We start from the raw sequence: 14,059 nt of genomic DNA, 5'->3' as shown, positions 1-14,059 counted from the left end.
TTAGCCTTCATTGAATGTGGAATTGAATTTAGGAGCCGAGAGGTAATGTTGCAGCTATATAGGACTCTGGTCAGACCCCACTTGGGAGTACTGTGCTCAGTTCTGATTGCCTCACTACAGGAAGGATGTGGAAGCCATAAAAAGGGTGCAGAGGAGATTTACAAGGATGTTGCCTGGATTGGGGAGCATGTCTTATGAAAACAGGTTGAGTGAATTAGGCCTTTTCTCCATAGAGCGACGGAAGATGAGAGGTGACCTGATAGAGGTGTATAAGATGATGAGAGGCATTGATCATGTGGATAGTCCGAGGCTTTTTCCCAGGGCTGAAATGGTTGCCACAAGAGGACACAGGTTTAAGGTGCTGGGGAGTTAGGTACAGAGGAGATATCAGGGGTAAGATTTTTTTACACAGAGAATGGTGAGTGCGTGGAATGGGCTGCTGGCAACGGTGGTGGAGGCAGATACGATAGGGTCTTTTAAGAGACTTTTGGATAGGTACATGGAGTTTATGGGTAAGCCTAGTAATTTCTAAGGTAAGGACATGTTTGGATCAACTTTGTGGGCCAAAGGGCTTGTATTGTGCTGTAGGTTTTCTATGTTTCTATGACAGAGATACTGGTCAGGGCCACAGCAATCTCACCTCTTGCTTCCCTCAATAACCTGGGGTAAATCCCATCAGGCCTGGGGGACTTATCTACCTTAATACTCATTAGGCAGCCCAACACTTCCTACTCCTCGATCTCTAAATGCCCTAACATATTTATACAGTTAGCACTGATATCCTGGTCCTCCACATCTTTTTCCTTGGTAGGTACTGAAGCAACATACTCAAAAAGTACCTCACTCCCATTCTCCACATCCAAGCAAATGTCTTCCCCTTTATCCTTGAGTGGTCCTACCCTCTCTCTAGTTATCCTCTTGCTCTTGATGTATGTATAGAATGCCTTAGGATTCTCCTTAATCCTACTGGCCAAGGACTTTTCTTGGTCCCTCCTGGATTTCCTTTTTCCCTTCTTTAGTTCTTTTCTGGCTTTCCTTATATTCCTCGTGTGCTCCATTTGATCCCAATTTCCAAAGCTTTACATACTTTTCCTTCTTGAATCAATATCCCCTTCAGAGAGTTCTAAGCCTCAGTACCTCCTTGTGCAATTGGATCCTGGATTTCCTCATGTAGACCCCAGTCAGTCTGGATTGGCAAAAGCATCTCCTCCACAACCTCCAGCAGCACAGGAGCGCCACAGGGATGTGTACTTAGCCCCTGCTGTGCTCATTTTACACCTATAACTGTGCGGCTAAGTACAAATCCAACACCATATACAAGTATGCCGATGTCACCACTGCTGTGGGCTGTATCTAAGGTGGTAATGAATCAGCATTCAGGAAGGAGATTGAAAATTTGGCTGAGCAGTGCAATAACAACAACCTCTCACTCAATGTCGATAAGACCAAGGAACTGATTGTAGACTTCAGGAGAGGAAAACCAGTCCATGAGCCAGCAATCGTCAGAGGGTCTGTAACTTTAAATTTCTGAGTGTCACTATCTCAGAAAACCTTTCCTGGACTCATCTTATAAATAAATTTGTGAAGAAAGTATGACAGTGGCTTTACTTCCTCAGGCGCCTGTGGGGATTTGGCATGTCATCAAAAACCTTGGAAAACTTCTATGGGTGTGTGGTGGAATGTGTGCTAACTGGCTATATTATGGCCTGGTACGGGAACACCAATGCCTTTGAACAGAAAATCCTATGAAAGGTAGTGGTCTTTGCCCAGTACATCACGGGTAAAACCCTCTACATTGAACACATCTACATGAAACGTTGCTGTAGGAAAGCAGCATCCATTATCAAAGATCCTCTCCACCCAGCCCGTGCTCTTTTCTCGCTGCTGCCATCAGGTAGAAAGTATAGTGCCTCAGGACTTGCACTACCGGGTTCAAGAACAATTACCATCAGGCTCTATTACACTCATTTAAAGACTCTTATCTTGTTATTTCATGTTTGTTATTTATTCCTATTTATTTTTATCTGCATTTGCACAGACTGTCGTCCATTGATTGTGTTTACAGTTATGGATCTATATATTTGCTATGTATGCCCATGGAAAAGAATCTCAGGTGACAAGTACGTGATCTGATAAAAAAATTTGACTTTAACTAAATTCATCACCTCAAGAAAAGGAAAGATACATACTTAAGGTTTACAAAGCAAGATTGAGTCAGGGCTCTAGAAAGTTACAAGGTAGCCAGGAAGGAACTTAAGTACAGACTTGGAAGAGCTAGATGGGGACAGGAACACTGTTTCATTTGACATATATGAGGGGTGATTGATAAGTTCGTGGCCTAAGGTAGAAGGAGTCGATTTAAGAAAACCTAGCACATTTATTTTTCAACATAGTCCCCTCCTACATTTACACACTTAGTCCAGTGGTCGTGGAGCATACGAATCTTGGACCTCCAGAAAGTGTCCACAGTATGGGTGATTGATAAGTTCTGGCCTAAGGTAGAAGGAGATGAGTTATACAGTTCTTGTTACATGCACATGCAGGTCAACTCTTTGAGTGATTATGCAGAAAGTTTGAAGTTAATAACTCATCTCTTTCTACCTTAGGCCACAAACTTATCAATCACCCCTGATGAGTTATTAACTTCAAACTTTCTGCATAATCATTCAGAGTTGAACTGCGTGTGCATGTATGAAAGCTGTATAACTCATCTCCTTCTACCCGAGGCTACAAACTTATCAATCACCCCTGCTGTGGACACTTTCTGGAGGTCCAAAATCTGTATGCTCCACGACCGCTGGACTAAGTGTGTAAATGTAGGAAGGGACTATGTTGAAAAATAAATGTGCTAGGTTTTCTTAAATTGACTCCTTCTACCTTAGGACATGAACTTATCAATCACCCCTCGTATGGTTGAATGATAATTAAACAAGCTTGTTTAGAAGGGTGTGGAGAGTAGGATTGAGGAAAACCCCAAAGCATTCCACAAGTAAGTGAAGAACAGGGTGATGTCCAGAGTGAGGGTAGGACCTAGCAGGGATAAAAAAATAAGGAAACATGCCTCAAGTAGGAGGAGGTAAGGAGATCCTTAATTAATATTTTGCTTCAGTTTTCACCAGTGAGTAGGATGTTCATGTACAGTATATGAGGACAACACAGAACAGTCTAATGTGCTTGAATATCAATGTTAAGAAAGATAAAGTTCTGAAACTTTTGAAAAGTATTAGGACAAATATTACATACACAATGCTGGAAGAACTCAGCAGGTCAGGCAGCATCCGTGAGAAAAGAGTAGCCAACGTTTTGGGTCAAGACCCGATTCCTGATGAAGGGTCTCGGCCCAAAACGTTGGCCACTCTTTTCTCACGGATGCTGCCTGACCTGCTGAGGTCTTCCAGTGTTGTGTATATATTCTTTGAACCACAGCATCTGTAGTTGCATTTTTGTGTTTAGGACAAATGTTCCCTGGGCCAAATGGGATATACCCCAGGTTACGAGGAGCAGGGGGAAGAGATTGCTGTGCCTTGACAATAATCTTTGCATCTTCATTGGCCACAGAAGTAAGGCTTGGGGATTAAAGGATGGCAAATGTTATTCCTTTCTTTAAGAAAGGTAATAGGAATTATAGACCAGTGAGTCTTACATTAGTGGTGGAGGCCTGTGACTAGTCATGTGCCACAGGGATCGGTGCTGGGTCCATTGTTTTCATCTATATTGATGATTTAGATAATAATGTGGCAAAATGGATCAGCATATTTGCTGATGACACCAAGACTAGGGATATAGTGGACAGCAAGGAAAGCTATTAAAGGTGATTTGGACCAGCTAGCAAAATAGGGTGAGAAATGGCAGATGGAATTTAATGCAGGCAAGTGCAGTTGACAGCAGCACTTTGAGAGGACAAATCAGGGCAAGACTTGCACAGTGAATGACAGACCTCTGACAGGTGCTGAAGAACAAAGGAATCTGGGGAATTCAGATCCATAATCCCTTGAAAATGGCATCACAGGTAGATAAGATTGTAAAGACAGCTGTTGGTACATAGACTTTAATAAATCAGGGCACTGAGTACCGGAGTTGGGATGTTCTGTTGAAGTTGTAGAATGCATTGGTGAGTATGAATTTGGGGTACTCTGTGTTGTTCTGATCACCTACCTACAGGAAAAAAAATATCAATAAGCTTGAAAGAGTACCGTGAAAATTTACAAGGATGTTGCCAGGACTTGATTTAAAGTGAAAGGTTGAGTAAGTTAGGACTTTATTCCCTGATGCACAGGAAAATGCAGGGAGATAATTTATAAAGGTATACAAAATTATGATAGATGATAAGTGAATGCATGCAGGCATTTTTCCCTCAAGCGGGTGAAACTAGAACAATAGATCATATGTCTAGGGTGAAAGGATAAATATTTTAAGGGAATCTGTTGGTGAAGAGGGTGGTGCCAGCAGAAGTGGCAGATGCAGGCTCAACTGCAGCATTTATAAGTTTAGATAGGTACGTGGATGGGAGGGGTTTTGAGGGATATGGTCCAGGTATTAAGCAGAAGATCATGTCAGCATGGACTAGATGAGCTTCAGGGCCTATTTTTGTGTCATAGTATTCTATAAGTTCCATAATCATTTCGTAAAGTTGTTCAAAAAATCTTCAGATTTTAGTTATACCAAAAAAAAGACTAAAAGCAGAAATATCAGAGGGAATTCCCTTTGAAATAGATACTGACAGATTTGTTGCAATCATCAAAATTAACAGATGAACTATTTGCTGAAACATATTGAAATTAATTTATTTGGCCTTAGAGGTAAGCAGAAAGTATTCACAATGAAGTGATCGAATATTAAAACAGATAATCATTTCAAATGAGTTACATATAATTATAATATATTGAAATATAAACAAAATGCTGGAAACACTCAGCAGACCAGACAGCATTGTGAGGGGGGAGAAAAGTTAACTTTTCAGGTCAAAGGCCCTCCATTGAGGTTCTGATGATGGGGCTTAGACCTGAAATGATCAGCAGCTGTTGCCTGACCGACTGAGTGTTTCCAGCGTTGCCTACTTTTATTTCAGATTTCCAGCATCTGCAATTTTTCTTTAAATTTTCACACAGAAATATTGGTTCAACACATCCCACACGAGTTGTAGTAGTGAAGAGAAGACTGGCCAAGAACTACTTTGCTCAGTACAGACCAGGAAACTAACTCAATTTAGTAAAAAGTAATTATAGGATGTATGCTTGAGTCTGAATTTCTTCCAAATAGATTTTGGACCAGGCTGCAGCAAATAAGGTAGCAACAGATAAACACCAGACTTTCCCATAGGGGAGAAATCAAAACAACCACAATATAGCCTTATTTGTTCCAGATATTGGAATGCCAAAGCAAATGAACTTTCAGTCCTGAAACCAAATAGGATGTGCTTCAGAATTAAACAGAAGCCACATTGTTAATTAAAATTATGTAACATTATTTACAGCTATTTTTAAAAATAACAATAAAATAAAACAGTAATAAAAGAGAGGCAGGTGGTGGTGGTGAAAAGACAGGTGCAGAGACATGGATAGAAGGGATGGAGAAAAAGGGATGGGGTAAAGAGGAGTCCAAAAGACTAGCATTTTAGGTAAAATTAAGAGGCAGGAATGACACAAAGACTGACTGCCCTATTGCCATTACATTACTGGCACACTTAGCTCATCACCAAGCCTTCAATAAATGATGATATAACACATTTGCAAAAGGCTAACAACAATGTCCTATCTGAATTTGAAACTAATTTGTTATTGAAATATACCAAAATCTCATGTGTAGACAAATTTATGTAGTAAACCAAAAAAGTTGGTGGGAATGGATACATAAAAATTACTGTTCAATTTGCTAACAACTGGGACAAATGTAATTTTTTTTTTACAAACTTCAATCCTTGATGCTTGTTCAACTAAAAAACTCTTCTGGTGTATGCAGTTAATATAAAAATATATTATCCAATGTCCGCTTTCAGAACTGGATCCCAACAAAGAAATCTTGCAGATTGAAAATGACTAATTATTAACTAAATAATTATTATTTAATGGGAGATCACTGAGTGAGTTGGAGACAGTTCTTTGTGGACTTGTCAGTGGAGTGGAAGATTGCTTGGGTTATTAGTAACCTAGCAAGGGCCAATAAAAAGTAGCACAGTTTACACAGAGCAACTGTTATAGGAGTGGACTGTGTTGGAGTTGTCAGGCTTTGGCTCAACAGGCACAAGCTGGAACTGAAGTTAGAGGTATAACAAGGGTAGGCAGTAGAATACACCTGTGAGATGTGGGATTTCAGGGTATCTAGCGGTCTCCCTGATGACTGCATATACAGCAAGTGCACCCAACTTCAGCTCCTGGCTGACAAGGTCAAGGAACTGAAGCTGGATGCATTTGGGACCACACGGGAGGCTGAAAACTTCACAGACGAGACTTTTTCCTGAGGTGGTCACACCTACAGCACAGGTTTCAGAGAGTAGATGGGTGACCACCAGGAAAATTAAAGGTAGTAATCAGACAGTGGCAGGTTCCCCTGTGGGTGGCCATTCTCCTCAGCAACAAGTACATTCCGTTTCATATTGCTGGGGAGAGGAGAAGGGGGGAGGAAGTGGCCCATCATAGTACAGCAGCAGCAGCCAGGCCAGTGGTACTATGGCCACTCTGAGGCTCAGCGTGGAAGGGTAAAGTCAGGCAGAGCAATAGTGATAGGTGTTATGTACCCATGTACATTTTAACCCAACAGGGTTGCTGTCAAGCTTCTACACACTGAACATAATGTGAGTGCATCCCAGGTAGCCGACTTAAAAGCAAAATAAACAGCCACACATTTGTTCCTCACCTCTCCATCTCTCGTGGGTTATTCACAGCCACCTGGCTTTCCATAACAACTAGTGAAGAGGTGACAAGTCCTCACATCATATTTATCGTGTTTCCTTCGACAAGAAAAGTCAGTGTGCAGCTCTCGGTGTACCACTGCGTCACGTAGGTGGGTGAAAAGAAGTCGCTGCATGCCACTAGAAACGTCACAGGAAGCAAGGTGAATGAAGAATCCGTGGAGAGAAAATGGGATGGTTAAATAAATCAAATGAGAGGAAGAGAGAGAGAAAGAGATGGATGAGACTGAATTTTCTGGAACTTGATTGTATTCAAAAATGGTAAAATGTTTGGAAGTATGACTATGACAAAAGAAACATACTGAAAGCGCCTGCAAAAGTAAAAAGACAGTTGACCAAAAACACAAATAAGTAAAAATGACTTTTGGAAAAACAAAAAGAAACATAGAACATACTGAGGACCGACTGACTCTCACTCTGAAGTTGAAGAAGCTTTGCATTAAAAAAAAATCTATTTCAGGACACAAAGATGGCTATTGGCTAATACTGCGGTTGGATGGGATCAAAGTGAGGATGCAAGTGGACACGAGTGATCAGTATTGCTGGTGTCAGAGACAGTTTACAAGGAGAAATTGCAGTATCTCACCCCCTGAAGGGGCAAGGTTGACTTTAAAGACTTACACAGGCGATTGGGAGGGGGGGGGGGGGGGGTAGAGGGATGGGGGAGGGGGATGGAGGGAGGGAGGGGCAAAAAAGAGAGAGCGAGTGACAGTAGTAGCAAGAGAGTGATAGAGAGAGCATCCTGATTGGTCTCTCCTCATGCTAAGTAGACCTATCAGTTTTCTATGTGGGCGACCTTTACTGTCGACCTCCCTCTCTTTCATTGTCCATCAGTTCAGTTTAGTGTCCTGCAACGCCATGGCAGAGTGTTCCAAAAAATATATAAAGCGTACCTCACCCCAGACTAAAGTGTACCCCTGCCTAATAGGGATCAAAAATAATGACAGTGTTGCTCGCTGCACTGTTTGCAATTAGCTATTAGCATTGAGACTGCCAAATTCTCAACAAGGAAGATATATGGGGTGGGGGGGGGGGTGTGCGTGCATTTCAATATGTGATCAAATAAATTGTTGTGTTCTTTCATAATCAAATGTCCTGTATACATACACCTTTGGAGGTTGACCGGGGGGAATATGGGGTTGTGGGAGGTGGAGATGGTGGTGCTACCTCCCTGAAAAGAGTCTTTTCAGGGTGGGATGTCTGTGCTTATACCCCAAAACACAAAACAGATTGTGTTAATGACTAGAACACCCAAGCAAAGAGACATGCCAAAGCAAAGTGCAGAGGTTTCATAGCAGGAGAGAGAGTACTTGCCCAGAACTACATCTCTAGAATAAAGTGGATACCTGCGGTGGCACAAACTGGCCCTGTGTCGTACACAGTGGAAACTAGTAACCACAACATCTGGAGAAGGGATGCTGATCACTTCTGAGGCTACCGAAAACCAGCACAAACTGACCAATCCAGATCCAGATGTAGAGATGGGACAGGATTCTGAGACAACTACAGAACCTCTACCAAGATCAATTGACACAGCCAGTGCTCCCCATCCCCTGTGCTTTCTTAGGTACCCCCCCCACCCCCAAATGACAATGCAGTACACAAACCAAGATCTATACATACACCAGCAAGAGATAAAATTACTTTGATTTCATCCCTGCGTCATCAGTACTATCACAAGATCAGGCAGCCTCCAGACAGATTGAATCTCCAGAATAATATCCAGGCTTATGTCTGTGAGTAGAAACCGTTCTTCCCTAGTTTAGAAAAAAAACTGTTCTTGTTGTTGGTTAAATTTGAGGATTACTCCATTAAATGTTAACTGTTCAGCAGCTGGACTGTTCATGGGAAGGGGGAGCAACATTTAAAATAAGTAATATGGATTCATGCACATCTTGACCCTTATGGGTTACTGTCGAGCTTCCTGTGTGTTATGTACTAAACTTAATGTGAGAGGGCTTTCTGGGCAAATAAAGCAGCTGCATGTTTGTTCCTCACCTCTCCATCTCTCAAGTGTGTTATTCACGGCCACAAATCTAACAACAGGAGACTTGATAGTTAAGAGGATGGACAGCAGATTCTGTGCCCACGAAAGAGAAGCCAGGATGGTTTGATATCTTCCAGGTGCTGGGGTCAAGAGTATCTCAGAGTGGCTGCAGAATATTCTCAAGAGGGAGGATGAGCAGCCAGAGGTTGTGATGCACATTGGTACCAATGAGATAGATAGAAAAGAAGAGGTCCTGTGTAGTGAGTATAGGGAGTTAGGCAAGAGGATGAAGAGCAGGATCTCCAAGGTAGTAATCTCTGGATTACTCCCAGTACCACGTGCTAGAAGGGGCAGGAAGAGAATGATAGTATAGATGAATAAGTAGCTGACTAAGTGGTGCAAGTGCAGAGTTTCAGATTTCTGGATCATTGGGATCTCTTCTGGGGAAGGTAGACCTGTACAAAAAGGATGGGTTACACCTGCACCCAAAGGGGATTAATTTCCTTGCAGGCAGGTTTGCTAGAGCTGTTAGGCTCTACCAGGGGTTCCCAACCTTTTTAATACCATGGATCCTTACCATTAACTGAAGTGCCCGTGGACCCCAGGTTGGGAACCCCTGGCTTAAACTAATTTAGCAGTGGGATGGAAATGAGTGATAGGTCTGAGGATGGGGCAATTGGTATACAAGTAATGCAGTGTGTAGTGAGTCTGTGAGGAAGGACAGGTAGATGATAGGGCAACATTGCAGTCAGTGGGATGAGTTGATGTGAAACGTGGGCAAAATCAAAAAGGGTCATGAATATGGGACTAAAGGTGTTATATTTGAATGCAGAGATTTACAGAATAAGATAGATAATCTCATAGCACATTTAAGAGATGTGGGCATCACTCAGTTGTGGCTAAGAAGATCTTAGTTGAGAACTTAACATCCAAGGATCCATCTTGCATTAAAAGGACAGGCAAGAAGGTAGAAGGGGTGGGGTAGCTTGGTTGGTTAAAAAAAAAAATCAAATCCTTGGAAAAAGGTGACATACAATCAGAAGATATAGAATTCATGTGGGTAGAGTTAAGAAACTGCAAGAAGAAAAAGACCCTGATGGGGATTATATAGAGCCCTCCAAACAGTAGCCAGGATATGGGATACAAGTTACAATGGGAGATTGAAAAGGCATGTAATAAGGGCAATGTTATGATAATCATGGGGCATTTCAATAGGAGGCAAATTGGAAAATCATATTGGTGCTGGACCTCAAGAAGGAATTTGAAGAAAGCCCACAAGATGGCTTTTTAGAGCAGCCATTGGTTAAAGGTAAAAGATGAGAAATTTAAGGGGAATACGAGGGGAAACTTCTTCACTCAGAGGGTCATGAGAGGTGGAATGAGCTGCCAGCACAAATGAAGCACACAAGCTCAATTTCAACATTCAAGAGAAGTCTGGATAGGTACATGGAAGATAGGGGTATGAAGGGTTATGGTCTCAGTGCAGGTCAACGGAAGTAGGCAATTTAAAAGGCTCGGCACGGACTAGATGGGCCAATGAGCCTGTTTCTATGCTGTACTTTTCTATGACTCTATATTAGAGGATATCAAAAGTTTTTTTTTCCCCAGAAATACTATACAAAGAGTAAAATATGTGAGTCGATATTGGACTTCTGGAAAATAATTTGGAGATGAAGAAATGGGGGATGAAGAAATAATAAGTATTTTGCATCAGTCTTCACTGTGGAAGACACTGGCAGTAGTATGCCAGAAATTCTAGCGTGTCAGGGGGCACAGTGAATGTAGTTGCTATTACTAAGGAGAAGCTGCTTGGGAACTAAAATGTTTGAAGGTGGATAAGTTACCTGAACCAGATAGACTACACCCCAGGGTTCTGAAAGAGGTAGCTGAAGAGATTGTGAAGGCATTAGTAATGATCTTTCAAGAATCACTATGTTCTGGAATGGTTCAGAATGACTGGGAAAATGCAAAATGTCACTCCACTTCTTAACAAATTAAGAGCCCATGGTATAACAGGAAGGATACTAGCTTGGACAGAAGATTGGCAGGCTGGCAAGAGGCAAAGGGTCAGAATGAAGGGGGCCTATTCTGGTTGGCGGCCAGTGTCTAGCAATGCTCCACAGGGATCAGTATTGACAATAGACAATAGATGCAGAAGAAGACCATTCGGCCCTTCGAGCCTGCACCACCATTTTGAGATCATGGCTGATCATCTATTATCAATACCCGGTCCTTGCCTTGTCCCCATATCCCTTGATTCCCCTATCCATAAGATACCTATCTAGCTCCTTCTTGAAAGCATCCAGAGAATTGGCCTCCACTGCCTTCCGAGGCAGTGCATTCCACACCCCCACAACTCTCTGGGAGAAGAAGTTTTTTCTTAATTCTGTCCTAAATGACCTACCTCTTATTCTCAAACCATGCCCTCTGGTACTGGACTCTCCCAGCATCTGGAACATATTTCCTGCCTCTATCTTGTCCAATCCCTTAATAATCTTATATGTTTCAATCAGATCCCCTCTCAATCTCCTTAATTCCAGCGTGTACAAGCCCAGTCTCTCTAACCTCTCTGCGTAAGACAGTCCTGACATCCCAGGAATTAACCTGGTGAATCTACGCTGCACTTCCTCTACAGCCAGGATGTCCTTCCTTAACCCTGGAAACCAAAACTGTACACAATACTCCAGGTGTGGTCTCACCAGGGCCCTGTACAAATGCAAGAGGATATCCTTGCTCTTGTACTCAATTCCCTTTGTAATAAAGGCCAACATTCCATTAGCCTTCTTCACTGCCTGCTGCACTTGCTCATTCACCTTCAGTGACTGATGAATAAGGACTCCTAGCTCTCTTTGTATTTCTCCCTTACCTAACTTTACACCGCTCAGATAATAATCTGCCTTCCTGTTCTTACTCCCAAAGTGGATAACCTCACACTTATTCACATTAAACGTCATCTGCCAAGTATCTGCCCACTCACCCAGCCTATCCAAGTCACCCTGAATTCTCCTAACATCCTCATCACATGTCACACTGCCACCCAGCTTAGTATCATCAGCAAACTTGCTGATGTTATTCTCAATGCCTTCATCTAAATCGTTGATGTAAATCGTAAACAGCTGTGGTCCCAATACCGAGCCCTGTGGCACCCCACTAGTCACCACCTGCCATTCCGAGAAACACCCATTCACCGCTACCCTTTGCTTTCTATCTGCCAACCAGTTTTCTATCCGCCAACCAGTTTTCTATCCATGTCAATGTCTTCCCCCCAATGCCCTGAGCTATGATTTTACCCACCAATCTCTTATGTGGGACCTTATCAAATGCCTTCTGAAAATCGAGGTACACTACATCCACTGGATCTCCCTTGTCTAACTTCCTGGTTACATCCTCGAAAAGCTCCAATAGATTAGTCAAGCATGATTTGCCCTTGGTAAATCCATGCTGGCTTGGCCCAATCCTATCACTGCTATCTAGATATGCCACTATTTCATCTTTAATAATGGACTCTAGCATCTTCCCCACTACTGATGTTAGGCTGACAGGACGATAGTTCTCTGTTTTCTCCCTCCCTCCTTTCTTAAAAAGTGGGATAACATTAGCCATTCTCCAATCCTCAGGAACTGATCCTGAATCTAAGGAACATTGGAAAATGATTACCAATGCATCCACAATTTCCAGGGCCACCTCCTTTAGTACCCTAGGATGCACACCATCTGGACCTGGGGATTTGTCAGCCTTCAGTCCCATCAGTCTACTCATCACCGTTTCCTTTCTAATGTCAATCTGTTTCATTTCCTCTGTTACCCTATGTCCTTGGCCCATCCATACATCTGGGAGATTGCTTGTGTCTTCCTCGAAAACTTGACAGACGCTGAGTTAACAGCTAAGGAGGAAATGGAAAGAGTCAGAAGGGAACCCTCGACCGTCTTCAGAGAAATGGACGAAAGGTTCGCTCGTTTGCACAACACTTCTCATGGAATTGATGGCTTTGTGGCCAGGTTTACAGAAGATACCAAGATAGGTGGAAGGGCAGGTGGTGCGGAGGAAGCAGGAAGTCTGCAGGACACGGAGAGATTGGGAGAAGTGACAAATGGAGCAGAATGTAGGCATGTGCATAGTCATGCACTCTGGTACAAAGAGTAAAGGCATAGATTATTTTCTGAACAGGGATAAAATTCAAAGGTACAAAGGAACTTGGGAGTCTTTGTGTAGGATTCCCTAAAGGTTAACTTGCAGATTGAGTCAGAGACAGTGGTAAGGAAGGCAAATGCAATTTTAGTATTCATTTTGAAAGGACTAGAATACAAAAGCAAGGATGTGTTGCTGAAGCTCTAAAAGGCATTAGTAATATTGCACTTTGGAGTATTGGAAGAAGTTTTGGGCCCTTTATCCAAGAAGAGATATTTTGGAGAGGGTCCAGAGGAGGTTCACAAGAATGATTCCTGGAATGAAATGGTTAACATGCAAGGAGTGTTTGATGACTCTGCGTGTGTACTTACTGGAGTTTAAAAGAATGGGGGGGGGCAGGAGGAAACGAAAACTATTGAATATTGAAAGGCCCAGATGGAGTGGATTTGGAGAGGATGTTCCCTAGAAGTATGCAAGTTCAGGACCGGAAGGATCAGATTAGAGGGATGTCCGTTCAGAACAGAACCTTTAGCCAGAGGGCGGTGAATCTGTGGAATTCATCGCCACAGACAGATGTGGAGGCTAACCCATTGAGTACATTTAAAGCGGAGGTTTGACAGGCTCTTAGTCAGGGTGCCAAAGGTTACGGGGAGAAGGCTGGAGAATGGGGTTGAGAAGCATTATAAATCAGCTATGATAGAATGGCAGAGCAGACTAGATGGGCTAAGTGGCCTAATTCTGCTCCTACAGTATGTCTTATGATCTAAACTGTTGGCTCCCTGGGACTGAGACTGATTAATGTCAGTCCGTAAGCTGCATTAGCTCAAATTGTGCAGATTAAAATAAATTAAACTTGTGCAGTGTATATTGAGTGATTAGAAGAGAAAAAAGGGGAATAATCAAACACAAGTTTGAAGATACAAAAATGTTTGCGTAAGTGACAGATTTCTTTAATTTGAGAAGACAACCATAAAATGTGATGAAAGAAATGAATCAATTTGTTCTATAGAGGAACTTGCTAGAGACAAAGTGGAGTT

The 14,059-nt window shown here is 42.4% G+C and overlaps 1 protein-coding gene across 4 annotated transcripts in view; it reads right to left on the bottom strand.

Annotated features, from left to right (window-relative positions):
- slc35c2 (solute carrier family 35 member C2) overlaps nt 1-14,059 on the bottom strand; it is a 69,908-nt gene that overhangs the window by 12,575 nt on the left and 43,274 nt on the right. The window contains exon 11 of one of the 4 annotated variants that reach the window (XM_073061489.1): nt 6,853-7,027. The exons of 2 other annotated variants lie outside the window; for them this stretch is intronic. The gene's annotated coding sequence lies outside the window, so the exon portion shown is untranslated. Of the gene's footprint in view, nt 1-4,758; nt 7,028-14,059 lie in introns of those variants that run through there. One more of the 4 variants, XM_073061490.1, reaches the window with a different exon arrangement.

Source organism: Hemitrygon akajei, chromosome 11 (genome assembly GCF_048418815.1).
Source record: "Hemitrygon akajei chromosome 11, sHemAka1.3, whole genome shotgun sequence".
Lineage (NCBI taxonomy): Eukaryota > Metazoa > Chordata > Chondrichthyes > Myliobatiformes > Dasyatidae > Hemitrygon > Hemitrygon akajei.
This window is presented reverse-complemented; position numbering and strand designations above follow the sequence as displayed.